The sequence below is a fragment of the Choloepus didactylus genome, chromosome 5 (assembly GCF_015220235.1).
Source record: "Choloepus didactylus isolate mChoDid1 chromosome 5, mChoDid1.pri, whole genome shotgun sequence".
NCBI classification, from domain to species: Eukaryota; Metazoa; Chordata; class Mammalia; order Pilosa; family Megalonychidae; genus Choloepus; species Choloepus didactylus.
Genome location: NC_051311.1, coordinates 8204095 through 8230622, shown reverse-complemented (window position 1 = coordinate 8230622; position 26528 = coordinate 8204095). Strand labels below are relative to the sequence as shown.

Genomic DNA, 26528 nt, shown 5'->3' with positions numbered 1-26528 from the left:
ACAAGCTGGGAACTCTAAGGAATATTTTTGATGCATTCCCTAGGAGAAGCTGGCTGGCTGAAGTAGAGATGGAAATTCTCTCTTCTGACTGCTGAGGTCATCACTTCTCCCCTTAAGGCCTTCAGTGGATTAGATGAGACTTCTCTCGGTACTGAAGGCCTTCTCCTTTGTTGATTGTAGATGTAATTAGCCTGATGTTTTAAATCTACAGGATACCCTCACAGTATCCATCAGGCCAAACAAGGTTATGGGCAACATAATTAGACAAGTTGACGCAAAACAAGGAATATTTGTAACATTGTTTCTGTAACTGGTCACATGGTTGTAGCTCATATTTTTAACTACCTTCATCCACTACTCTTTCCATGTTCCCTTTACCCTCAGCAAGCACTTCAGCTGTCCATGGTTCTTTGCTTGGTGGGATGACCCAAACCTTGATTCCTGAAGTTTCTGGGCCATTGATAGTCCTATCTGGATTGGGTTGTTGCAGTTTTCCATTGACCTTAATGATAGGACATGGTAGTGCTAAGAGATCCGTAGGGGGTCTCCTGTATTTCAGGCAAACTCTTCTTTACCTCCATTGTGTAGTTGCCCTCCTCTTTCCCCTTTATGGGACCAATCACCTCAGCAAGTACAGTAATTCCTTTCTTTGCCTGTTGATTCAGGCATGAGGAGCCCAAAGTGGCCTGGTGGCAGTCTTAACTTCCAGTCCAATGGAATTATTGTTGTGTCTCCTGGTGGAAGCACTCCTACTTTTGGAACCAAGACCTGTAGACCAGGAGAGCTTCAGGTTGCAGGGACAGGAAGCAAGAATTTTCCTAGTGGATCATTAGGAGTGATAGTGAGTGGTGCCACTCCTGTTTCCACCCTTTGATTTCTGGACCTTTGAATCCTGACTATGGGAGAAACAGCACCATAGAGTGGATGCTGATACAGAGCATACACAGCCTCCTGGAGAACACTGCCCCAGCCCTGCAAGGTCTTGCCACCTAGTTGGCCCTGTAACTGAATCTTCAGAAGGCCTTTCCACCATTTTATCAACCCAACTGCCTCTGGATGATGGGGAACTTGGCAAGACCAGAAAATTCCAGGAGCATGCACCCAGTCCCAAACTTTATTTGCTGTGATGTGTTACCGGCCATTAGTTGCAAAATATATCAAGGCTATTCTTAGAAATACTGGGTTCTTAAACACTCAGAATGTTAAGGCTGAGAGGGACCTTAAGAATTATCGAATCCAGTGGTTCTCGACCTTGTCAGACACTGTTCTCTTTTTATAAAAAATATTTTGTAATTCCTCTTTATTATCCTGAAATCAAATGTGTATATAATATAACATCTACATGTATAACTTTACATTTATTCAATATATTATTTCTGTGAAATTTCTAGAATTCCCTTATAATAGAAAATAGAAATAAGAGGAAAGTGATTTATAGTATTTCAATATGTAAATACTAATGTACTACTGTATTGTGAAAAAATAGTGAAGTTGATATTGACAATGCAATAATTACAAATGGAGATAGCGCCATGAACAGTTTTGTTGCTGGTGATGTGATTTTCTGAAATGATGCTTCGTAAAGTTCTGAATAAAACAAAGTAGACTCTTTTCTGGGTTTATGTGGTAGGTGGGCTCCTAGCAAATTCAGTGGATTATTAGAACCATCTGTTTTAGTTTCCTAGCTGCTAAAATAAAGGCCATGCAATGGGTTGGATTAAACAATGGGAATTTATTGGCTTATGATTTTGAGACTAGGGGAAGTCCAAAATCGAGAGGTCAGCAAGATGATGCTTTCTCCCAGAAGACTGTGGCCTTCTGGGGCTTGGTCCTTGGCTTGTCTGCCACATGGCAATGCATATGGCGGCCTCTCCTGGCTTCTCTGGGTTCTGTTGACTTCCAGCTTCTCCCCATGGCTTTCTCTCTGTGTGTCTGAATTTCATTCTGCTTATAAAGGACTCTGGAGATAGGATTAAGACCCACCCTGACTCACTTGGGCCACACCCTAATCAAAGATTGTATTTACGATGGGTTCATACCCTCAGGAATGGATTGAAATTGAGAAAATGTTTTTCTGCATTACATATCCCCAAGCCATCACAGCATCAAAAACACTTTATTTACATGTAAAAAAAAAAAAGGTTCAAGGCTCAACTAATTATATTTCATTTTATCTATTCATTATATTTCTTTTATTTTTTTTGGGGGGGGGATTTAGTTTGCTGTGCATTTTCTAACTTCTTCATATGGTTATTTAGATCATTGATTTTTTAAAAGCCTTTCTTGTTTTCTGTTATTTGCATTTTAAGGCTAGATGCCATATTTTCATTATCATTCATTTCAAAATGTCTAATGGTCTCCTTTTTTGTTCTCTAACCTGTGAGTTATTTAGAAGTTGTTTTGGTAGTTCTGTGTTGTGGTCTCCGAAGTCTTGTAGCCATAGCCGGCCATGTTGTGCTCTGCAGCGGCTCCAGGATGCCCATCCTGGCCGGGCACCTGGAAGTCACCTCCAGGCAAAGGAACAGAGGCTGTGAAGGTAGCTCTCCGCCACATTGACTGTGCCCACGTGTACCAGAATGAGAACGAGGTGGGAGTGGCCATCCAGAAGAAGCTCAAGGAGCAGGTGATGAAGCGCGAGTACCTCTTACATCATCAGCAAGCTTTGGTGCACATACCACAAGAAAAGCCCTGTGAAAGGAGTCCCAGAAGACGCTCAGGGACCTCAAGTTGGATTGCCTGGACCTCTGCCTTATTCACTGGCCTACAGGCTTTCAGCCTGGGAAGGAGTTTTCCCCATTGGATGAGGCAGGCAATGTAATTCCCAGTGACAACGATTTTGTGGACATGTGGGCGGCCGTGGATGGGCTGGTGGCTGAAGGGCTGTGCAAAGCTATAGGAGTGTCTTAACTTCAACCATCTCCAAATCGAGAGGATCTTAAACAAACCTGGCTTAAGAAATAAGCCTGAGATTAACCAGATCGAGTGCCACCCATAACTAACTCAGGAGACGTTATTCCAGTACTGCCAGCCCAAAGGCATTGGGATGACTGTCTGTCATCCCCTTGGCCAAGCCTGAGGACCCTTCCTTACTGGAGGATCCCAGGATCAAGCGATCACAACCAAACATAACAAGACCACAGCCCAGGTGCTGATCCACTTCCCCATACAGAGAAATATGGTGGCGATCCCCAAGTCTGTGACACCTGAACTTATCCCTGAGAACTTTCAGGTGTTTGGCTTTGAACTAAGTAGTGTGGATATGACCACCTTACTCAGCTGCACAGGAACTGGAGGGTCTGTGCCTTGAGCGCTGCATCCCACAAGGATCGCCCCTGCACTACTGAGTTTTGAAGCTGTGGCTGCCGGCTCTTCCCCGAGTGACCTCCTGTTTCTCCTGCCTCCTTCTTTCTTGCAAGTATAGTGTGACCAACACTGCATTAGTAGCCTGATGACTAACTAGCAGGGGTTTGCCCAGCTCAACGGGGAGGTCTGAAGAGCAGTATCTGTGGATTAGAAGTCTCTTCCATTTTCTTTTGCCTTTTTTTTTTTCTTTTTCTTTTTTTTTTTTTTTTTTTTGCCCAATTAGGAAATACAACTTGAATACCCATTTCTGACCAAGGAGAAGTAAAATCTATGTCAAAATAGTGCCACCAACAGTTGGGTTTTGACTGCTTGGAATTGTATTCCTTTCAGCCAGACTTCTTGCCTCAAATAAAAAGTGCTTTGTGAGAGAACCTAAGATGGAGGCTAGGTGAGACAGGGCAAAAAAAAACATCTCTGTGAAAAACACTAGATAAAAGCCAGAAAGTGACCCAGAACACCACTGCCAGTGATGCACCAGCCGGATGAGGTTTGCTAAATCCACAGGGACCGTGCATTTGGTGAAACTGGGAGTCTGCATTCCGAAACGAGTGAGTAAGCCAGCTGAAAGTGCGGCGACCACACTGTGGTGTGGGAAAACCATGGGTTGGCATTTGGAGATGGACTAGTTCTTTAAAAAAAAAAAAAACCCAGGAGCAGCTGCGGTTAGAATGGTGAGAGCTGCGCAGTGAAGCACAGCAGGAGCATGCTGTGCCAATGTCTCGGTGTCTGGCATGGAGGATAGCCCGCTGCTGATTGTCTCAGGGCCAGGGGGCAGAGGGGAGCCAAAAGGAGAAAGAAACTGCGCCCCTTGCAGCCAGCTCCCTGGTCGGCGGGGGACGCTCCTGCTCGGGGCCGGAGCTATAGCCCAGAGCTGCGCCAAGGGACCCAGTGTGATGGGGAGTGTTTCCCACAGCACCACGCACACGCCACAATATCGGCCATGGACAGTGGCCTTCAGTGCACCCACAGCTAACTGTCCCGGAGCTGGGAAGGTGGGGCTGTGTGAAAAGGGGGAAATTAACATGTCCCATTCAGCCATCTTTACAGCAGGCTGGGAATGCCCCTGCACGGCCCAGTGGCCCAGGGCTTCCCTGGTGGGCCGGTGCGCACTTGTGACATGGCACAGCCTTCCCTCGGCAGAGGTCCTGGAAGAGCACGGCTGGGAAGGGGGACCCGCTTGGAAATCCCAGGGACCCTACGCCAATACCAAGGACTTGTGGGTCAGCAGCAGAGACAATCTGTGGCAAGACTGAAATGAAAGCTTAGACTCTTGCAACAGCCTTAAATCTCTGGGAATACCTGGGAGGTTTGATTATTAAAGCTGCCCTGCCTCCCTAACCGCTCAGACACACGCCCCACATTCAGGGCAGACAGCACCAACAACACACCCAAACTTAGTGCACCAATTGAACCCCGCAAGAATCAGATCCCCACACACCACAAAGACAAAGTTGGGGAGAACTGACTTGAGGGAAATAGGTGACTCATGGATACCATCTGCTAGTTAGTTAGAGAAAGTATACACCACCAAGCTGTAGATCTGACAAATTAGAGATCGGTGCTTTTTATTTCCAGAAAGAACCCTATCAAGTAGAGCAAATGCCAAGAGGCCAAAAACAACAGAAAATCTTAAAGCATATGATAAAACCAGATGATATGGAGAACCCAAACCCAAACACCCAAATCAAAAGATCAGAAAAGACACAGTACTTGGCGCAATTAATCAAAGAACTAAAGTCAAACAATGAGAGCAAGACACAGGATATAAAGGACATGAAGAAGAGCATGGCACAGGATATAAAGGACATAAAGAAGACCCTAGAAGAGCATAAAGAAGAAATTGCAAGAGTAAATAAAAAATAGAAGATCTTATGGAAACAAAAGAAATTGTTGGCCAAATTAAAAAGACTCTGGATACTCATAATACAAGATGAGAGGAAGCTGAACAACGACTCAGCATCCTCAAGGACCACAGAACGGAAAATGAAAGAACAAAAGAAAGAATAGGGAAAAAAATCTAAAAAATCGAAATGGATCTCAGGGATATGATAGATAAAATAAAACATCCAAATTTAAGACTCACTGGTGTCCCAGAAGGGGAAGAGAGGGGTAAAGGTCTAGAAAGAGTATTCAAAGAAATTGTTGGGGAAAACTTCCCAAACCTTCTACACAATATAAATACATAGAGCATAAATGCCCAGCAAACTCCAAATAGAATAAATCCAAGTAAACCCACTTCAAGACATATTCTGATCAGACTGTCAAATACTGAAGAGAAGGAGCAAGTTCTGAAAGCAGCAAGAGAAAAGCAATTCACCACATACAAAGGAAACAACATAAGACTAAGCAGTGACTACTCAGCGGCCACCATGGAGGCGAGAAGGCGGTGGCATAACATATTTAAAATTCTGAGAGAGAAAAATTTCCAACCAAGAATACTTTATCCAGCAAAACTCTCCTTCAAATTTGAGGGAGAGCTTAAATTTTTCATAGACAAACAAATGCTAAGAGATTTTGCTAATAAAAGACCTGCCCTACTTCAGATACTAAGGGGAGCCCTACCAACAGAGAAACAAAGAAAGGAGAGAGATATATAGAGAAATTTAACAGACATATATAGAACATTACATCCCAAATCACCAGGACACACATTGTTCTATAGTGATCACAGATCTTCCTCCAGAATAGACCATATGCTGGGACATAAAACAAGCCTCAATAAATTTTAAAAAAAAATTGAATTTGTTCAAATCACATTCTCTGACCACAATGGAATACAGATAGAAGTCAAAAACCATCAGAGACTGCAGTTCTTCAAAAATGTCACTCTTAATTGCTCTTGGGGCATTTGTCCTCTCTTAGCGTCTTTGGAGCAAGAGTCTGCTTTCAACAGCCATCTTCGAACTGTCTGTCATCTGCAGCTACTCTCTCAGCTTCTGTGCATTCTTCAGTGTCCCTCTTGGCTGTAGCAAGCTCACTCCTTCTACCTGAGCTTATATAGTGCTCCAGTGAAGTAATCAAGGCCCATGCTGAATGGGCAGGGCCAAACCTCCGTGGAAATTATATCCAATCACAGTCATCACCCACAGCTGGGTGGGCCGCATCTCCATGGAAACACTCAAAGAATTACAATCTAATCAACATCGATACGTCTGCCCGCACAAGATTACATCAAAGATAATGGCATTTGAGGGGGCATAATACATTCAAACCGGCACAGGGACTGAGCTGCTGGTGGCAGAATTGTTCTCTTATGAAGCTGGGTCTGTCTCCAGTTTAGCCCCTCTGCCAAGGCAGGGCCTTCTGGGGATCTCAGCCAACAGCCTGCATATTTCTGAGCCCCCTCCTTGCCATTTCTGGACTCCTTTGCTTTACTCCTCAGCCCTGTGAGAGTGCTAAGAAAACGACTCTGTTTTTCACCTGCTTTCAGCCTCTTAGCCTCTTGCCTTAAGACTTGGGCAAAAGCCTCAAAGGAAAATCACAGACTATGGGGTTCTCTTCTCCAGGCCTCACTTTTCCTAGAGATCTTGGTTCCTCAAGTCCAGCTGGTTTGGCATCCCTGCACTTCTTTTATTTATTCATTTATTTTATCCCCCAGCCCAGGAAAGTTGCTGAAGTCCTGCTTCTTAGTAAATCCTTTCCCACATCCGTGACTTCTTGATCTTCTCTCACATTCAAGAATCAGCAAGTGACCCCAAGACACAGTGGCAGACAGAAGGATGGGTTCTCAGTTAGCTTCCCTTCTCTCTGGGATTTAGCCTCCTCAAGCCCCTTCTGCCCTGATGAATCTCCAGTTATTGTGCCCGTGTATGCACACGTGTGTGCATGTGTGTGTGTGAGCGTGTGCATGTGCGTACTTTGTCCAGCTTTTGCAGTTGTTCTCAGTCAGAGCATTGGGCTGCTACGGGCCATTCCATTGTAGTTGGAAATAGATGTCCCCTAAACTCAGATTTTATAAATAGTTTTTCATCTGTAAGAACGTCAGGATATTCAAGAGCATGTAAGATATAACACAATCCTTTATTATGTGGGAATTGGGACACTTTAGTCCCACTGGAGCCTCCAAGATGCAAATATATTATATTCTAGTGATAAAGGAGTATGTACTGATAGGCTTAAGTATTAAAACAAAGGATTCTCTAATAAGTGTTCACAATGGATTCCTGTGAAGCACCAGATAGCAAGATTGTTAGCATCACTTTTCTTATGTGATCTGATTTTACATGAACAACTCAGCAATTTTCAGGAATTCAAACTGCCCTCTGTCTGTTTAAATTATTCTGTTCTCACTTCAGTAAAATGTAATAGTTAGAATAGCTTCATCCCATAGATAATGTGTCTCATCTTTTTTTCTTTTTACAAATTCAGGCTTTCAATAAAATCATTTGCAAGTTGAATTAACAATTACTCAGTGGTGAAGGAAAACTTAATAATGCAAGAGAATGAGGTATTTGAGTAAACAGAAGAGTGGAAAGGGCCAGCCGTGACATGAGAGCGGTCACGTGGCTTTAGTTGTCCTTTTCATCCTAAGTGGCTCCGTGGCGCCTTTTCAAGGATCGAAGCTTTCTCGGGATCTGCAGTTGAATCAGAGCTTTCTTTCCTGCTTTGGGTAATTTTAAGGCACAAATGGAAATGGTGTTAAGAATTTATAAAACACGACCAGCTCCCCAAAGGATTGAGAAGGTTAGGTGGCACCAGACAGACACAGTGGAGAGGAGTCACACATGCCCGCCGCGTCTGCTGGGGACACAGTGGGAGGTGGCAGGAGGGCATGGGTTGGCGGCTCACTGGCCCCTCATCTGTCGTTGGCTGCTAGGGGCTCCCAGCTGATCTCTCTCTCTTTTGTTTAATTCAGTTTTATTGAGATATATTCACATAGCATACAATCATCCATGGTGTACAATCGGCTGTTCACAGCACCATCATACAGTTGTGCCTTCATCACCCCAATCTATTTTTTGAACATTTTCCTTATACCAGAAAGAATCAGAATTAAGAATAAGAAATAAAAATAAAAAAGAACACTCAAATCATCACCCCCATCCCAACCTATTTTTCATTTAGTTTTTGTCCCCATTTATCTACTCATCCATCCATATACTGGATAAAGGGAGTGTGATTCACAAGGTTTTCACAATCACACTGTCACCCCTCGTAACCTACATTGTTATACAATCATCTTCAAGAGTCCAGGCTACTGGGTTGCAGTTAGGTAGTTTCAGGTATTTACTTCAAGCTATTCCAATACAATAAAACCTAAAAAGTATTATCTATATAGTGCATAAGAATGTCCACCTGAGTGACCTCTCGACTCCATTTGGAATCTCTCAGCCACTGAAGCTTTATTTCGTTTCATTTGCATCCCTCTTTTGGTCAAGAAGATGTTCTCAATCCCACGATGCGGGGTCCAGATTCATCCCCGGGAGTCATATCCTGCGTTCTGGCTGATCTCTTTTGATTTGTCATCCTTCTTCTTACGGGCATCTGCGTAGAGAATGGATGTACTCAAAAACATGGGACACGCCAAGCTGGAATTGGTCAACAATTGGGGTCCCCCAGGGTTGTCCTCAGCTTGGAATACCTGCTTCTGCCCAGTAAAATCCAAGTTTCCAGCCCTGGGGGCAGGACGATATGGCAGTTCCCTTGGATGAGAAGCTCCTTGTGCCGAGTCAGCTTCCCAGTTTCCTTGGGCAGCAAAATCAGGTCGTTAAACTGAAGGCTGAGTATCTGCAACTTGGTGAGCTGCCCAACATCTGGCTGCAGGATTTCAAAATCATTGTCACTTAGATAGAGGGCACACAGAGTGGTAAGGTAGAAGAAACTTCCAGGAAGAGAATTTCATTCAAGTTGTAGGGCATGTCAAGGACGTCAAGAGCTGGTGGAGAGCTCATCCTCGAGGCCGAGTGTTCAGCCCGTCCCGCCAAGGTCCAGGTGCTTGGGTTCCTGGAGGCTGCTCGTCCACGTGGGAGGGCCTCCATCTGGTCATCAAAAAACTTCAGCACTTCCAAGTTCTTCAGTTCAGCTTGTCTGGTGGCACAGCTGTTGGCTCCTTGTGGGATGGGGACCTAAGAGAACAGGCCGCTGACGTCCAGCACGCGGGGTGGTGCCGCGGCCACTCACGTCCTCCTCGGGCCCGCGCTTCTCCCGGCTCTCCTCCACCAGTTGCTGCAGGGACTTGGACGTGGCCGCTGGGCAGCAGCTGCCGAGTGGCCTGGGAAGCACCGGGTCCGTGGTCGGCCACAGAGAAGCTTCCGGAACCGGACACGCCTCGCGCCCCGCACGGGCACATTCGGCCTGTGTCTCATCTTCATTTCTACTTTTTAATCAAAATGCTTGGGGCTATTTTAGTCTCATTTTACTTCTTTACTGAAAGAAGGGAACAAGCATTTGTTTAGGGTGCATTCATTGGAACGCTTATGAAGTTGTTGCCAGGATGCAGTTTCTGCTCTCTGAAGCCGATGACAGATGAAAATATTATATTGGGGTGTTGAAAATCCCCACTCATTGATCTATCGTAAGATTTTGGTCATTTGTTACGCCTCACTTCCGGTCTGCCTGTAATGTGGCGTCAGATGTTGTAAGTTCCAGGTTCCAGGCATTGCCCTCCCCGTGGCCGGCCGGGTGACGCTAGGAAGTTACTGAGCTTCTTTCCAGACTAAAAACAAGCGAGTTGGCATAGTTGATCCTAAAGTAATTTCTGGCTCTCCCATTCTGTGATCCTCTGTATGCTGCAACCCTAGAGCCTCTAGGTGGGGCAACATTTTTTGTTCCTTTGAAAAATGTAAGAAAAAATTATTGAAAACTAATGTGACACCCTGTTTCCATCTCCCTGGATTAACAAATGTGAACAATTTGTGATGTGTGCATCAGCTCATTCTTAATAAAATAAATATTTCGGATGAATTTTTAGTCCACTTTGTCGCACTCTTCAGCTCCATTTCCTTTGCTCCCTCCCCACAGACAGACACTGTCACAAATGTGTCCTTCCTGCTCTTACCCCACTTTTGTTACATGCATAACCATGATGATTATATCATTTGTATTTTAATTTACACAGATCACATCAAAGTACGGTACCCATCTGTAACTTTTTTCACTCAATATCATCTTCAGGTGTATCCTTATTGAATCATATCGATCTATTCATTTACCCATTTTCTTGGGGATGATCATGGTCCTTTTGGTTGTTTCTTTGTACCCAATTCCTTGTGCACACACAAGAGTGTCTTGGCATCTCTGGATTGTAAAATATGTGTGTTTCCAACTTTTTAGGTTTTGCAAATTAATCTCCAAAGTTGTACCCAATTTAGACTCCACCAGGAGTGTCTGAGTATTCTTGTTTCTTCCTCTTAGATAGTTTTTGTCAGTTACAAAATTCTGCTTTTAAAACAGAATTGACAGGCAAGATGGTATCTCACTGTTTTACGTCTCCTATATTACCAGTAAAGGAGTGCCTTCTTCAGCTGTTTATTGTCCGTTCTGGGTTCCCTGACTGTGAGTTGTCTGAACTAACCTTTGACCATTTGTTGTTGTTGTTGTTTGTCTTTTTCTCAGAGATCTTTCCATGATGTGTCTTGGGAACAAAGTTCAGGGCACAACAGAAACTTTTGGCTAATGATCCCTTTATTACTTGCACAGTGTTTTAGTTTGCTAAAGCTGATGAAATGCAACATTCCAGAAATGGACTGGCTTTTAAATTGGGGATTTATTAACTTACAAGTTTACAATTCTGAGGCTGTGAAAATGTACAAATCCAAGGCATCAACAGGATGATACCTTCTCTGAAGACCAGCTACTGGCGAGATTGGGCTCCTCTGTCAGATAGCAAGGCACGTGGTGGCATCTGCTGGACCTTCTCTCCCAGGTTTTGCTGCTTCCAGCTTCTGGCTTCAGTGGCTTCCTCTCTGAACTTCTGCCTGTTTCTCTCTCTCTTAGCTTCTGTCTCTCTTAGCTTCTCTGTGTGCCCCTCTGAATTTCATCTCTTAGCTTCTCTGGGGCTTTTTTCTTTTATCCTCTCATAAAGGACTCCAGTAAGAGGATTAAGAACCTCCTTGAATGGGCTGGGTTACATCTCAATTGAAATAACCTAACCAAAAGGTCCCACCCACAATAGGTCTACACCCACAGGAATGGATTCAAAGAACATGATCTTTTCTGGGGTACATAACAACTTCAAACCATCACACAGAACATAAAGAATCCAGAAGGTCAAATAACCCCTTTGTCACTCACGCAGCACAATGAGTCCAAGAGAGCAGGGGAACACGTCCCATCACGGCCAGTCCCTCAGGGTGGCCAAAAACTGCTCCAGGTCGGTGTTGGTGGATAGCAGCTCTGTTCCTTCTGCTTCACGCTGGAGAAGAGAGACAAATCTATGCTGCTTTTGTCCACCTTGGGGAGGGGACTGTGCCACTGAGAATTCCTGTACTGATAAGCATCAGGGGCTGGTTGTTCGGGTTTCCAGGCTCAAGGTCGGGCTGGGCCTTTTTGTGAGAGTTAACATCTCCCCCAGCTGCTGAGTGACCCACAGCAGAGAAGGAGGTGGGGGTAGTTGAAGGCCCAAAGATGGACGCTTAGGGTGTGATGGTGACTTCCCCAGAGAAGGGGGGCAGGTGAGATCTGGGCCCTGGTAGCTTAACACATTACTGTGATTTCCTTAGCAACGCCTTTGGTGTGTAGATTATTGATACTTTCCTTCAGTCTTTAGTTTGTTTTTTAACTTGGTTTTGGGTGTTTCATTGCTCAGTTTTTAAGCTATTTAATCTGATTTATTGGTTTTTATATGCACTTTTGAATCTCAAGGACTACTTCTGTATCCATGGCATAAGCTATACTTGTTTTCTAATAGGTTGCAAGTGTGGCTTTCTCTCTCAGGCATTTACATGTCTGGAATTTATTTTGTGAATGGGCTGATGGTGTGAGGTAGGATAGCAGCATTTTTTCCTTTAGTTATTTTTGGTGAGTTTCTGCTACAAAGTTCCCAATCCATTAATTCTTATGCAAGACAACAAAGTGTCCCTACTTGCTACTCTACTCTAGCAAGGCCAGGAAATTACACGGCACCAGCAGGGATGCTTTAGCAACCTGGTTTGTGCCAGTAGAGAACAGCAGGAGCTGGTTGTAAGACAGGCATCTCAGCTGGCTGCTCAGACGGGAAGGGAAGAGGGAGATGTACTAGGAGTTGAGCAGTTGAACATCTGCTGCTTAGGGCTCGCAGCACTCCTGCTGCGAAAGCTAAAATGAGCTAGCACAATATCTTCAAAGTATAAAAAGAAAGACACCTCCTATCCCATCCTATAAGCAAACTACTGTGATAGAAAAAAAAGTATACCTTCACATGCAGAGCAGGAGAGAACTTAGCTCTTCCCAGCCAAGGAGAGGACTAAAACTCGAGAATATGCTCAAACCTTCCAACTGTAAAGCAGCTACAAAAGGAAAATATTGAGAAACATAGACAGGGATTTATTGATTATCAAATCTGTTGACTGTGGGGATCTGAAGGTGTTTTCTCACAGTCAAAACAAAAAGATATCTTGAAACCATTACTTTCTGAGAATAGAACAAAGATGGCAGTTGTGAAAATCTACCAGCAGAATTAAGCACAATTCCAGGGGGATTATATGTTCTAAAGTCTGAATTTCACAACGGTTAGTCAACATTAGATTTTGAGGTCTGGATAGATTTCCCCAGTCAGTGAAATTACTATGCCTCAGTTTTTTACTGCATTATACAGATTCAGATATTTCTTTGAGTAATCTTATAATGATATTCATAGTTTCATGGTAGATTTTAAAATTTGTATACTGAAGTCAGTGTTCATTTGAAGTAAATCTGTGTTTTCTACAGAGTAACCCAACCAATAGTTGAGGCTCTTTGTCATTTTTCCCAAGTCTTGTCCATTTTAAATATTCTAACTGCTTAACATGGAAGAGCAGGTGAAAGTTACAAGGAGGTGGATTTCAGCTCAATATGAGGAAGAAAATTCTGACCAATTACAGCTGTTTAGAAACGGGCCAGTTGACTTGAGAAGTGTGCGGGCGCTAACTGAGCTCGCTCTGCTCTCGGACGGCACGTTCACGTGCATTTGCTGTCCCCATCGTCCTTGCACGTGGCTCCTTTCCAGCTCTGGCTGTTGCATCAGACACTTTCCCTTTGACTTTCATCATCATCATGAGATTCCTCGTAGTTCAGAGCCACACAGGAACCTCGGGAAGTTTTCATGTGGGAAACCTTCCCTTAAGAATCAGAGAAGAGCAATCTGATTGTTCACCAAAACCACCAAAGTCAACAAAACCACCCAGAGCCCGTGTGAAGCCAGGTGACTTTCTATGAGTTCCCTTTTCTGTGGTTAATCTCAGACACCATGAAATAAAAACTGTTAACCTGGGCAGCAGGCACTGAATTTTTGACTATAACGTTGATGAACAAGCAGTCTCCCTTGCTTCATTTTTCAAGCAGCCAGAGAGAAGTTTCCATCTGTACCACGGTCATTATCTCCATTCATTTTTGCCAAACTGACTGGCTTGGAGATGCCTATTCGAGTTTCCTTTGGCCTGTGTTGATTCTTACGTTGTAACATCCCCAATTTTCCCTTCTCATGAATTCTTGTAACGAGAAATACCCAGTTGTTTCCTTCCCATTTCCCGTGAGTGAGAAGTTCTGGAAACCTGAACCCAGCCCTGAGGCCCTTGGACCACTCAGCTGTAATATGAGGGGAGCCAGGACTTGGCTTCCAGACCCCATGGTTCCCAGGGGTGACTGCTACGGAGAAGTGGGCCCTTCCCGTCCCCACCCTGGGGGCACACCGTTCAAACAGGGAGGGCTCTTCGTCAGCCGGAACAGAGGGGGTCAAAGCCATCTTCTGTGCCAGCAGGTTTCTGACCTGCAGGCCGGAGAACAGAGACTCGAACCTGGTGGCTTCACGTGAGCCCATCACAAAAGCAGAAAAGTGACTTTGCTCTCTCCTTTTTTTAATGAGTGCTGTGTTACAGCTCTGGGAGAGCTAGCGTTTCAAATATTGGGAAATAGAAACCTCCCTGTTCCTCTGGCCTGCTTCAGGAGACACCAGGCCCGAGAGCCTGTGTCTTAGATCGTGGAACTGCAGGTCAGGCCTTGTGCCCATCCTGGGTTCCCACCCACCGAAAAGGGCCCGAGAGGCCGCCGCCCGGCCTGGGACATCTGCACCCGGGTCCGCGGTGCTTGTCCCCACCGAGCCTCTCGCACGCCTGCTGATAGCTTTGTCCACCTTGCCCCCTGTCCAGGTATCGTCACCTCACGCGGTCCTTGTGGGCTGATTGCTCACCTGTGGCCAGAATACTGAGTGTTCAAGGCAGACCCAGAGAGAAGCCACGAAATATCCAGATTAAAAAAAAAGCAAACAAACCATGGAGCGGGGAAGGGAAGTGGCCACCCCTCAGACGGCACGGGCTCTCGATCTGCCCCGGCCCCCAACTGCTTGCACCCCCAGCCCGGGCTGCTCCCCACCTGACAGCGCCCCTGCTACGGCCCCCTGTTACTCCTCTGATTCCCGAGGGAAATTTGATTTCCTGGCATGAAAGACTTGAGTCCCTCTACCCAGCCCCAATCCCGGTGTCTAATTAGGCATAAGAAGGAATAGAAAAGGACAATTGAGAAGGGAGTTTGTGTTTTTCTTTCTTTCTTGTTTTCTTAAAAATTTGTATGGTAGCCCATATATATAAACACAAAATTCTGCATTTTAACCATTTTTAAGTGCGTACTCAGTGGGATTAATCACATTCACAATGTTGTGCTACTGTCACCACCATCCATTACCAAAACTTTTCCGTTGCCCCAAATAGAAAGTCACCCACTCAGCAACAGCTCCCCATTCCCCTCCCCCAGGCCCTGGTCTCCTCTGGCCCCCTTTCCTTATGTCTTTTTTTTTTTTTTTTTTTTTTTACCAAAGGGGGTATGAGTTAAAAAAAAAAAGTTGGGTGGGGTGGAGTGGGGTGGGGAATGCTACATTGAAGGGTTGGGTTAAGCCCTCTAGCTCCCAGGCTCCTTATGTCTTTATGAATTTACTTATTCTAGATATTTCACATGAGTGGACTCGTGTAGTATCTGTCCTTTGTGTCTGGATTGGGGAGTTCTCCCTCCAGCACACCCACCGTTTGATGCCACATTGCTGGCTGCAGGCACTGTGCATCCCGTGATAACAGCTGTTCTAGTTTGCTAATGCTGCCGGGATGCAAAACACCAGAGATGGACTGGCTTTTATAAGGAGGGTTTATTTGGTTACACAGTTACAGTCTTAAGGCCATAAAGTGTCCAAGGTAAGGCATCAACAATCGGGTACTTTCACTGGAGGATGGCCAATGGTATCCGGAAAACCTCTGTTAGCTGGAAAGGCACGTGGCTGGCATCTGCTCCAAGTTCTAGTTTCATTATGGCTTTCTCCCAGGATATTCCTCTCTAGGCCACAGCTCCTCTTCAAAATGTCATGCTCAGTTTCTCTTGTGGCGTTCGTCCTCTCTTAGCTTCTCTGGAGTAAGAGTCTGCTTTCAACAGCTGTCTTCAAACCGTCTCTCATCTGCAGCTCCTGTGCTTTCTTCAAAGTGTCCCTCTTGGCTGTCTGATCTTATATAGTGCTCCAGTAAATTAACTCAGACCCACCCTGAATGGGCAGGGCCACACCTCCATGGAAATTATCTAATCAGAGTCATCACCTCCAGCTAGGTGGGGTGCATCTCTGCAGAAACACTCAATTACAATCTAATCAACACTGATACGTCTGCCCACACAAGATTACATCAAAGATAATGGCATTTTGGGGGACACAGTACATTCAAACTGGCACAACAGCTAATGTGCACCGTGGCTGTCCCGGGAGCCCAGCGCCACCCTCCTTGCCTTCCCCACATCCATGCGTGTCACCCGCAACTGCCCAGGGAAACGTGCTGCAGTGCAGAGCGCGGCCACCTCCCAGGCTCCACTTTCAGAGACGCGCAGCTCAGCATCTGGCAGCTTCACGTAGCTGTGTGACCAAGTCCTTGCCGACTGGGCACCCTCCAAAAGGGCCCTGAAAGGGAGGGACTCGTGCTGCTTCACTCTCTCTACTAACACAGTGCCCCTGTGCCTGGAGCTCCAGAGCCTGCTCAGACATGGATCGGTTCCTGGACACAGCCTGGCACAGTAGAGCTGAGAATCTCATGCTGTGGGCTGCCGCTCCAGCCTGGGGCCACTCACCCCTGGGTGCCCTGGACATGAGGGAAGCATAGACCCCTCTCATTTATGCCATTATTATTCTGGATTTTCTGTCACCTGCAGCTGAACTGAATCTTCACTGATAAAAAGTACAATATCCCTGCTTTACAGATGAGGAAACTGAGGCTCAGAGAGATTCAGCAGTTTTGTGAACGTGGTGCAGCCAGAAAAGCAAATCTGGAGTTTCAGACCCGGGCAGATGCCTGTCCAGAATCCATCCAACTGAGTCGCATGCCCCAGGTTTTGTTTTGGTATCTATACTGTTTTGATGTATTATGTCCCCCAAAACACCATTATCTTTGATGCAGTCTTGTGTGGGCAGGAAATGTATTGGTGTTGATTGGGTTGGAGACTTTTGATTGAATGTTTCCGTGGAGATGTGATCACTCAACTGTGGGTGGGATCTTTCATTGGATACTTTCTGTGAAGGTGTGGCCCCACCCATGCAGCTTGGGCCTTGATTAGTTCACTGGAGCACTATATTAGCTCAGACAGAAGAAGCGAGCTTGCTACAGCCAAGAGGGACACTTTGAAGAATGCACAGAAGCTGAGAGAGGAGCTGCAGATGAGAGACAGTTTGAAGATGGCTGTTGAAAGCAGACTCTTGCTCTGGAGAAGCTAAGAGAGGACAAACACCCCAAGAGCAGCTGAGAGTGACATTTTTGAGGACCTGCAGCCTAGAGAGGAACGTCCTGGGAGAACGCCATTTTGAAACCAGAACTTTGGAGCAGACGCCAGCCATATGCCTTCCCAGCTAACAGAGGTTTTCTGGACACCACTGGCCATCCTCCAGTGAAGGTACCCGATTGCTGATGTGTTACCTTGGACATTTTATGGCCTTAAGACTGTAATCGTGTAACCAAATAAACCCCCTTTTATAAAAGCCAATCCATTTCTGGTGTTTTGCATTCTGGCAGCATTAGCAAACTAGAACAGTATCACAGAACGTGAGAACTTATAAAACTTAAAGACTCTTACCCCTTTATAATATGCTAAGAACACAAAAGTGAATAAACAAGACATAAGATCGGTGTTATGTATCTGAATCAAGTCTACTCATCATTTGAGGAGTTTAAATTGTGAGGTAGGTTATGTCACTTGGGAATAAGATTTTTCTAAAATGAGAGAATTTATTAAGGAAAACATAGTAAGAAGAAAATATAGAGAACATTCAGAACCCAGAACTTTCATTTGTTTAAACACCTCAATTTCTCTTACATAATTTAAGCATGATTTGATTGCTAACTCTGGGCCAATTTCATAAGCAACTTGTTTTTCATGGGAAAGCTAAGTTCAGAATAAGGGCTTGGAGAAATAAAACTTCAGGAAAAATGCTTTGACTTATTTACATTTATTTTGTTTTCTGCTACCCAAAATCATTTTTTGCAGCAATCCAAACTGAACGAGATAGCACATGCCAATCTGACTTAAAATTCAAACAGTAGCTCAGAGCACATAATTTCCGTTCTTAAAATCAAAACAGACGAACAGAATGTGGTAGACCTTTGAAGCTGGGGAGTGAGCAGAGTTTCACAGCCACATTCTGGGGCAGTTTTCCTTGCTTGTTTCCCCAAAGCTTTCCTAGTGACGACATCTTGGCTTTGCAGGTGTAGCCTGGGGTCTCCCTTCTCACCTGGCTCGCCTTTGCCGTGTGTCTCAGCTTCTGGAAGCAGCTCCCTGGCGTCGCTGGTTCTCATCCAGGAAGGGCCTGTCTGCTTGAGGCCTCTGGCTGCGAGGAGCTTGCTTCCTCCCTAGTTGATTTAAAACACTACACGGTAAACCTAGAAACAGAATTCCAAAAAATTCTTGTCTACCAAGAAAGTAATACAAGAACTGCTAACTCCTGTTAACCATATATAAAGATATGGCTTTCTGCCACTGGGGTCTCCAGGTAGGTGGGTGGTATCTGCACTTTGCTCTTAGAATAAGCTGGCTGCCACCGTCCCGGGAGGTATCAGAAGCAGGACAGCTCAGATGGTGTGGCCACACACAGGTGGTGGTCCCTGGGGCTGGAAAGGTGTCAAAGCTACCTTGCTGGGGTCCCTGCCTGTTTTAGGCTTTGGTGTGATGGAACTTGAGACAGTAACGGAGCTCATTTTTCAAAACAGTGGTCTTCAGTTTTTTAAAAAAGTGTAAAGACCCTCCGTTTTTCTCAGTGCTGCCGTCTTACCAGAAGCGTCTGGTGTTACTATGGCAACAGAGTAAGTGAGATGTGCCTGGTTGCATAAAAAGTGGCTAATGTCGTTGGAATTCAGGTTTTCCTCTGCAGAATGCCATCCACAGGCAAGCAGAATATTTTAATTTTGCAGGAGGCTGGGGAGAAGGAAGGGGCCCAAGGAACCGGTCTCTGGGTCATTGGGGAATCACAGCGACCCCCCCCGCCTCCCCACATGCAATTTGGCACCGGATCACACCACTTCTTGTCAGCCTCTGTGATCTGACCCCTTCCCTTCCACACAGCCACCCACAGACTCGGGAATCTTTATAATAGCCTCGCATCTCTCTGTGAGCCTCTAGTTCCCCCACACCACTTCCAAAATGCATCTCACAACACGAACCAGGTCACTCTTCTACTGAAGATCCACAAATGCTTCCCTAAAGCAACATGTAGCCTTTGCCACTTGGCGTGCAGGTCCCACCTGGTTTCATGACACCACGTCTGCTCCTTCCCTGAGCCTCCTGCCCTCCAGCCCACGAAGCGGGTCCCAGGTGTGCCTTGTCTCGGGAGAGCCGGGAAGGGGCGGGGCCCTCGGCAGTGGCTGCACCCCTCCCGCTGGGCTCTGAGGATGGTTCTTTGTGCTGGGTCAGGGTCAGGTTTGCAAGATTTAGTAATAAGAGTAGCTAATGCACTACTCTTTGATTCTATTTGTATAATATTTTAGAAAACCCAAATCATCCATAGAGACAAAATGAAAGGCTCAGCAGTCACCTAGTGAAGTGCAGGTGGGAAGGATTATAAAGAAGCCTGAGGAACCTTGGGAGTGATGGATATGCTCGCTATTTTTATTTTGGGGATGGCTTCATGGACATAGACAGATGCCAAAACCTATGAAATTGTACACTTTAAATATGTGTGACAATTATACCCAATGGGGTGAGCAGACTAGCATTATCGAGCACAGACCGTAATATGGCAGGCCCATTTTCAGCGCTTCCTCTGTAGGACCTGGTTGAATTCTCACAATGATTCCATGAGACGGGTTCTTTTGTTTATATTCGTTTTAGGGAAGAGGACACAGGCACAGAGGGGTTAAGAAACTGCCCAAGGGCTCCCAGCTAGTAAGTGGTTTAGCCACATTAAATCCGGGGCAGAAAAACAAAATAAAACAAAAACCAGGCATTCTGTCACTGGAAGGAATGTGAAAGGTATAGCCACTTTCAAAAATATTTCTTAAAGAGTTAAACATACTCTTATCCTATGATTCAGCCATTCCAAGCCTAGAAAGCCAAGGAAAATGAAATGAAGAAAAATGAAAATGTCCATAGGAAGACTTCTACATGAATGTTCAGCGGAGTTCTGTCATAGTAAAAAACCAGAAAGAACCCACATGCTATCAAAATGTGAATGGATGAATAAATTATAGCCTAGCCCTGCAATGGAATACTACTTAGCCACAAAAAGAAATGAAATATGGATTGACATAGTAACATGCATGAATCTCAAAATAATTAAGCTGAGTAAAAGAAGGCAAACCAAAAAAAAAAATGTACCTACTTGTGATGATTAATTTTCTGTGTCCACTTGGCTAGGTTATGGTGTCCAATTGTTTGGGCAAACATTGGCCTACTTGTTTCTGTGAGGATATTTTGTAGATGCACTTGTATCTATAATCAGTTGATTGCATCTATGGCTAATTGCATCTACAACAAACAAAGGAGATTGCCCTCAGCAATGTGAGGGCGTCTCCTCATCCTGTCAACTGGAGATCTTAAAAGCTAGAACTGAGGATTTTGGAGGTCAGAAAGAGTTGTTTCTGCATCAACTTCAAACAGACAGCTTCCCCTGGGAAATATGCACTTGCCAGACTTCAGAATCACCTTTACTGCAGTTTTTAGCTTGTGGCTCTACGGAGTTTGCACTCCTTTAATCTCCTGTTGGCTGTTTCTCTGGAGAATCCTGACTAATGCACTACTCTTTGATTCTATTTATATAATATTTTAGAAAACCCAAATCATCTATAGAAACAAAATGAAAGGCTCAGCAGTCACCTAGTGAAGTGCAAGCGGGAAGGATTATAAAGAAGCCTGAGGAACCTTGGGAGTGATGGATATGCTCGCTATTTTTATGGTGGGGATGGCTTCATGGACATAGACAGATGCCAAAGCCTATGAAATTGTACACTTTAAATATGCGCCACTTACTGTATGACCGTTACACCCAATGGGGTGGGCAAACTTTACGATGGTCCGCGGTGACCCTGCCTTCTGGTGTTCACTGCCTAGTGTAAGCCCCTCCCCTTAAGAAACTGGCTTTGAACCAACGCAGTGCCAAGGTGAAGGGGGTGGGCATGTCTGTGATTGGGTGGCTTAAGATTGTGACGTCCACCTGGCTAGCTGTCGCTCCCTTGCTGCGTGGATGAAGCTGCCGCTGGGGGAGGCCCATGTGCCGGGGAATCGAGGGGTCTCTGCACAGCAGCCTGCAGGGAGCGGGGTCCTGCCAGCCACCCCCCCGACCTTGCAGTCAGTCCTTCCGCAGCCAGGATTCCAGGTGAGCCCCACCCCCAGCTGACACCTGGAATGCAGCTGCGGGAGACCCTGAACAGAGCTCCCAGCTCAGCCCGGACCCCCAACCCGCAGAAACTGCAAGAAAATAAATGTGTGTTGATTTAAGCCACTAAATGTGATGAAGAGTAAGACAGCAATAGATATTAATTTTTTGAAAAAAAGATAAAAACAAGCCAAAAAAAGAAAAGAAAATCCCACAAAACCCACAGGGAGTAGCACCACCCGGCCACCAGAGTGGCTAAAATGAAACCTGTCGGTGCCCAGGGCTTCTGAGCGGAGTAGCTGGAGCTCACACACCAGAGCATAGATTGGAAAACTCTTATGAGCTGGCAATTCTTTCTTCATTGTAGACCCGGTAAAAATGCATCCACATGTGCACTGAAAATATCATAATCAGTCTATCCTGGAAACAACACAAGTTTCTATCAAGAGTAAAGTGGATTAATTCTGGCATTTTCATGCATTTCTATACAGCAGCAAGAAAGAACAAACTGCTGAAACACCAGGTTGACTCTCACAACCGTAACTGAGTGAAAGAAGCAAGACACCAACAAGTACCTAATGGATGATTTTATTGTATGAGGGTCAAGACAGGCCAAGCTGATTCATAGTGAAGGGCTCAGAGCACCCCGGGAAGGGGCGTGAGGGGGGCAGTCACTTCCTATTTCTTGCTTTGGGGTGGAGTTTTACACAGACACGTTGACTTTGTGAAAACAGCGGTAAACTTATAATCTGTGTACTTTGATGTGCATTACCAGTCAGTGAAAACTTAAAAACTAACTTCAGTTAATAAAGCAGAGATTTAATTTTCAAAAACAGCAGCGATGTGTCTGATGGTCGTGTAGCATCTCAGGGGCTGCAGAGGGCTCTGGCTGACGCTCTGTCATCCTTAAAAAGAAGGCAGTGGCCGGTCTAAGTGTGTCCCGAGAACAGGGAGATGCAGGCTGACGAGATGGACACGGCCAAGGTGCGCCTTCCCATCTAATCCAAATACAGCGATGCTCGGGGAAGCATCGGTTACCTGAAGTCTGTCTTCAGAGCGGCTCCTCCTTGGGCTGGTGTTTGGGGGGAAGATGCTGACCATGTTGGGGGGCCAGCCTGCCAGGAGGTGGGGGGCTGCCCTGACCCACTGTGGGGGGCTGTGGGGGTGGCAGGAGCCCCGTGGGGCCCGAGGGGAGGCAGGCAACTGACTCCCCACGTCTCCCCAAACCCTCTACTTCCCTCTCCTTTGGAGGTTTGTTGGAAAGAAGGATCAGGGATTCCTGACCTGGGGTTGTGGACAAAGCCCTGGATGGGCTTCCGAAGGGGGCCCGGGGCTTTCAATAGAGTCTCCAAGGGGGCAGTGACTCCAGGAAGGTCCAGCACCCCTTGCCTCTGGCGGGACACGCAGGCCTCACACCTGGGACTAGGCGGCACCTGGGCAGCACCTGGTGGCAGGTGGGCGGCAGGTGAGCAGGACGGTGTGGCGCCCCCTGGTGAACCTTAGGGCCCGCACAGCCCCCCGCCCCCGCCCCCTCCCCTGGCCGATCTGAGCTCACCTGGCCGGGGCCTCCAGGTTCTCATACTGGCGGGTCCCCGTCGGGGATGGGGGTGCTGGGGAGGATGGGCCTTCCCACCCTGCACTGCCCTTCTGACTCCGATTTGTAGCAGGTGAAGCCACTTTAAAGTAAACAGGAGAGGGCTCTAAGCCACGGGGGCGGGAGATGGGGAGCAAGGGAGCAAGGGGGTGCCAGGAGATGGGCCTGGAGCAGGCGGCGTGGGCGCCAGTGGAGGCCACAGGAGCCACGGCCAGCTCCGGTACCCAGCGAGCAGGAGCTACTTGCTCATGGGCCCAGAATGGAGGGGCTCCCCCCTCCCCCAGTTCCTGCCCTCGGCTGCAGACAGACTTCAATGCTCCTCCAGCCTTCTGCAAAGTGATGCCCAGGGTGGGCTCTCTCTCAGTGGTAGGGGCTATCCTGTCCTCCCTGAGGCTGAGCCGCCTACCTGGCCTCTACCACTGGACTCCCTCCCCCGTGACAACCAGAAATGTCCCCTGGGGAAATGGCCCCCAGTGGGAGTCACTGAGGCAGACCAGCTCTGCAGGGATGGGGGTGGGGTGGACACCTGTGGAGGTTGCGAATGATGGGGACAGGACTCAGGGCCTTGGCAATGGGGGTGCCTCAGGCTCAGAGTGGGCCCCGGGGCCCCACCAGGTATCTGCTGGTAAGTGCTGACGATTGTGCAGGATTTCTCCACCTTTTTCGATAGCATGTAGCTCTTTGTCGCAGGTGCAAATCCCACCTACCAGCCCCATCCTCCTGGCTTTTGGGGAGGATGGGGGTCACCCAAAAGCTGAGAGCTGCGGACACCCGGAAGGCTGCTCAGGTGCAGTGTCCACGGCTGGCAGGGGCCGGCTGGAGACGGGAGCAGGGGTGGCATCTGCAGAGCCCTGCCGGCCCTAGTAGGGGGGTTGGAGCTTATGTTAAATAAAATGAGCTGTCAGAGCTACTGAAATGTAACAGGGACACCTACACATTCTTCCTTGGGTCCAAAACCCCCATGGCAGAGGAGCAGGACGGGGGCTCTCCAGTCCTGCCCCTGGGAATCAGGTCCTCAGGGATTCAACCCCGGAGCTGCCTGCTACTGCGTGGAATTCCACCACGGGACATCCAGCCCTTGATAGACGTGCCCTCCTCCTAGTGTCCTACAGGGCTGGCGATGAAAATGAATTCTTGAGGTTAGTCTATAACAGCACTTTCCTTCCAAATTGGAAAGATGGGTGGGAGGGGGGTCATACCCAGAGTAGACCCCAAGCTCGGGACAGATGTTGCCTGTCTCACGCTTTCACCCAGGACCACGTCGCCTACTGCTGGCGGGAGCTGCACTTTCACAGCTGCTCCCGGAAGTTCCAGAAGAGCACCAGGCGGAGCAGGCGAGCAGTCGTCTCCTAAGACAGTGAGTGAGCCTCCTAAGGGGCTTACGTCTTCTTTTCTTTTTCTTTTTCTTTTTCTGGAAGGTTTTTTAAAAATTATTTTTTTATTACAGAAGATTTAGGTTTACAGAAAAATCAGAACATACAGAGTTCCCATATGCACCCGTCCCCCACTCCCACGGTTTCCCCTATTATTGGCACTGCATTAATTTGGTAACTTTATCACAATTAATGAAGACTATTATTATAATTGGACTATCAACTCCAGTCCATAGTTTACAATTGGGGTCACTATTTGTATTGTACAGTCCAATGGCTTTTTAAAAACTTTTTTCCCTTTTTTTTTTCCACATTCAAATATATAATTTAGTGGCATTAAATTCACAATGTTTGCTACCATCACCACCACCCATTACTAAAATTTTTCCTTCTCCCCAGCCAGAAATTCTGTACCAATTAAGCATTAACTCCCCATTCCCTACTCCTACCCCAGCCCCTAGTAACCTGTATTCTAGTTTCTGACTCTGAATTTGCTTATTCTGATTATTTTATATCAGTGAGACCATATAATATTTCTCCTTTTGGGTCTGGCTTATTTCACTCAACATGATGGTCATCCAGGTAGTCGCACGCATCAGGGACTTCATTCCTTTCTACAACTGAATGATGTTCCATTGTGTGTACGCACCACCCTTTGTTTATCCATGCCTCTGCTGATGGACACTTGGGTTGCTTCCGTCTTTTGGCAATTGTGAATCATGTCACTATGAACTGAAAGTCCCTGCTGTCAATTCTTTTGGGTATATGCCTAGAAGTGGGACTGCTGGGCCATATGGTAATTCTATGCTTAATATTCTGAGGAACTGCCAAGGTGTCCCACAGCCGCTGCACCATTTTACATTCCCACCAACAATGAATGTGTTCCCAGTCTCCACATCCTCTCCCATGCTTGTTATTTTCCATAGTTTTAATAGTAGCCACACTAGGGTGTGAAGTGGCATCTCACTGTGGCTTTGATTGACATTTCCCTGACGGCTACTGATGCTGAGTACTCTTCATGTGCTTTGGGCCATTTGTAGATCTTCTTTAGAGAAATGTCCATTCAAGTCTATTCAAGAATCTCAAGGCCTTTGGTAGGTCTTCTTCTAGCTTTGATGACGTAAGTGTAGGACCAGGTGGGCCCCTCGGCCCCTCCCCCACCAGTGTGTCCACAGAAGGACACAGTCCCCCAGGGTTTGTCGCAGGCCAGCCATGGGTCCCCGTGTTGATGGCCTCCCACCACTGTGTGCCAGACTCTCTTAAGTGCTAGGAAGGAAGATGCTTGTGGTGTGGCGTGAGCTGAGATCAGAGGGACGAGGGAGGAGGAGGGGCTGTGTGCAGGTAGAGAGAGTCACCTGGGCAGAATGGGGTTGTGGAGTCTGGGACAGAGTGGCCCGGGCAGACGGTAGAGCTGGGCTGGAAGGGGCAAGCGAGGCAGAAGCGCAGGGGAGACAGGGATGCCTGGCCTCAGGTTGGGAGTGTTGCCTTTGGGGAGGTGTGGACAGAAGGGCAGAGGCACAGCCCATTTCTCTGGGTCTTGAGTGAAAGGACAGTCCTTGCCAGGATGTTTAATGGGTGGCAGACCTGGCAAGGGCCCTCCCCCCATCTGGTTCTGCCCGATGGTGAAAACAGAGACTGTGTGATTGCAATCACACGCAGTGAGCAATGTATTCCGGAACCTGTGCTTCCCTGACTCCATTTCTCAATGAGCAAGCCTGCTCTTGTGAGTAAAGTCCACCCTCCTGGCTTGGCTCACTCCGGTTGCTGTCAGGAGCCAAGAAAATCTTCTTGGGGTGCAGGTGGTGGAGAGGGCCCTCTGCGTCCTCTGCTTGGAAGGGTGTTTTCTGGCCCAGGGCGGACCAGGGACATGGGGCGCAGAGGCAGCCCAGGTCCCAAACAAAAGGGGGCTCCAAGAGAGGAGACTGTGTCTTCCTTGTGGGTCCCAGGGGTGGGAGGACCCACCAGCCATGGTCAGTGCAGCTCAGGCAGAATATTAAGTCCCAGACAGAGAAGTGTGGAGCCTTCACACCCCAGAAGTCACGGGGTGCAAGGCCTGGCCTGCTGGGTCCCCTGCTGTGCCAGTTTGGATGTATTATGATGTCCCTCAGAAAAAGCCATGTTCTTTACTGCAATCTTGTAGGGGCAGAAGTATTTAGTCTTGATTAGGTTGGAATCTTTGGATTGGGTTATTTCCATGGAGATGTGACCCACCCAACTGTGGGTAATGCCTTTGATCAGATTATTTCCATGGAGATGTGGCCCCGCC

General features: G+C 46.8%; 2 pseudogenes; one reads left to right on the top strand and one right to left on the bottom strand.

Moving 5' to 3' along the window:
* The first annotated feature begins 2348 nt into the window (after positions 1-2348).
* LOC119534875 lies at positions 2349-3479 on the top strand (annotated as a pseudogene).
* Positions 3480-8837: 5358 nt separating this feature from the next.
* Positions 8838-22875, bottom strand: LOC119535183 (annotated as a pseudogene).
* Positions 22876-26528: the final 3653 nt, after the last annotated feature.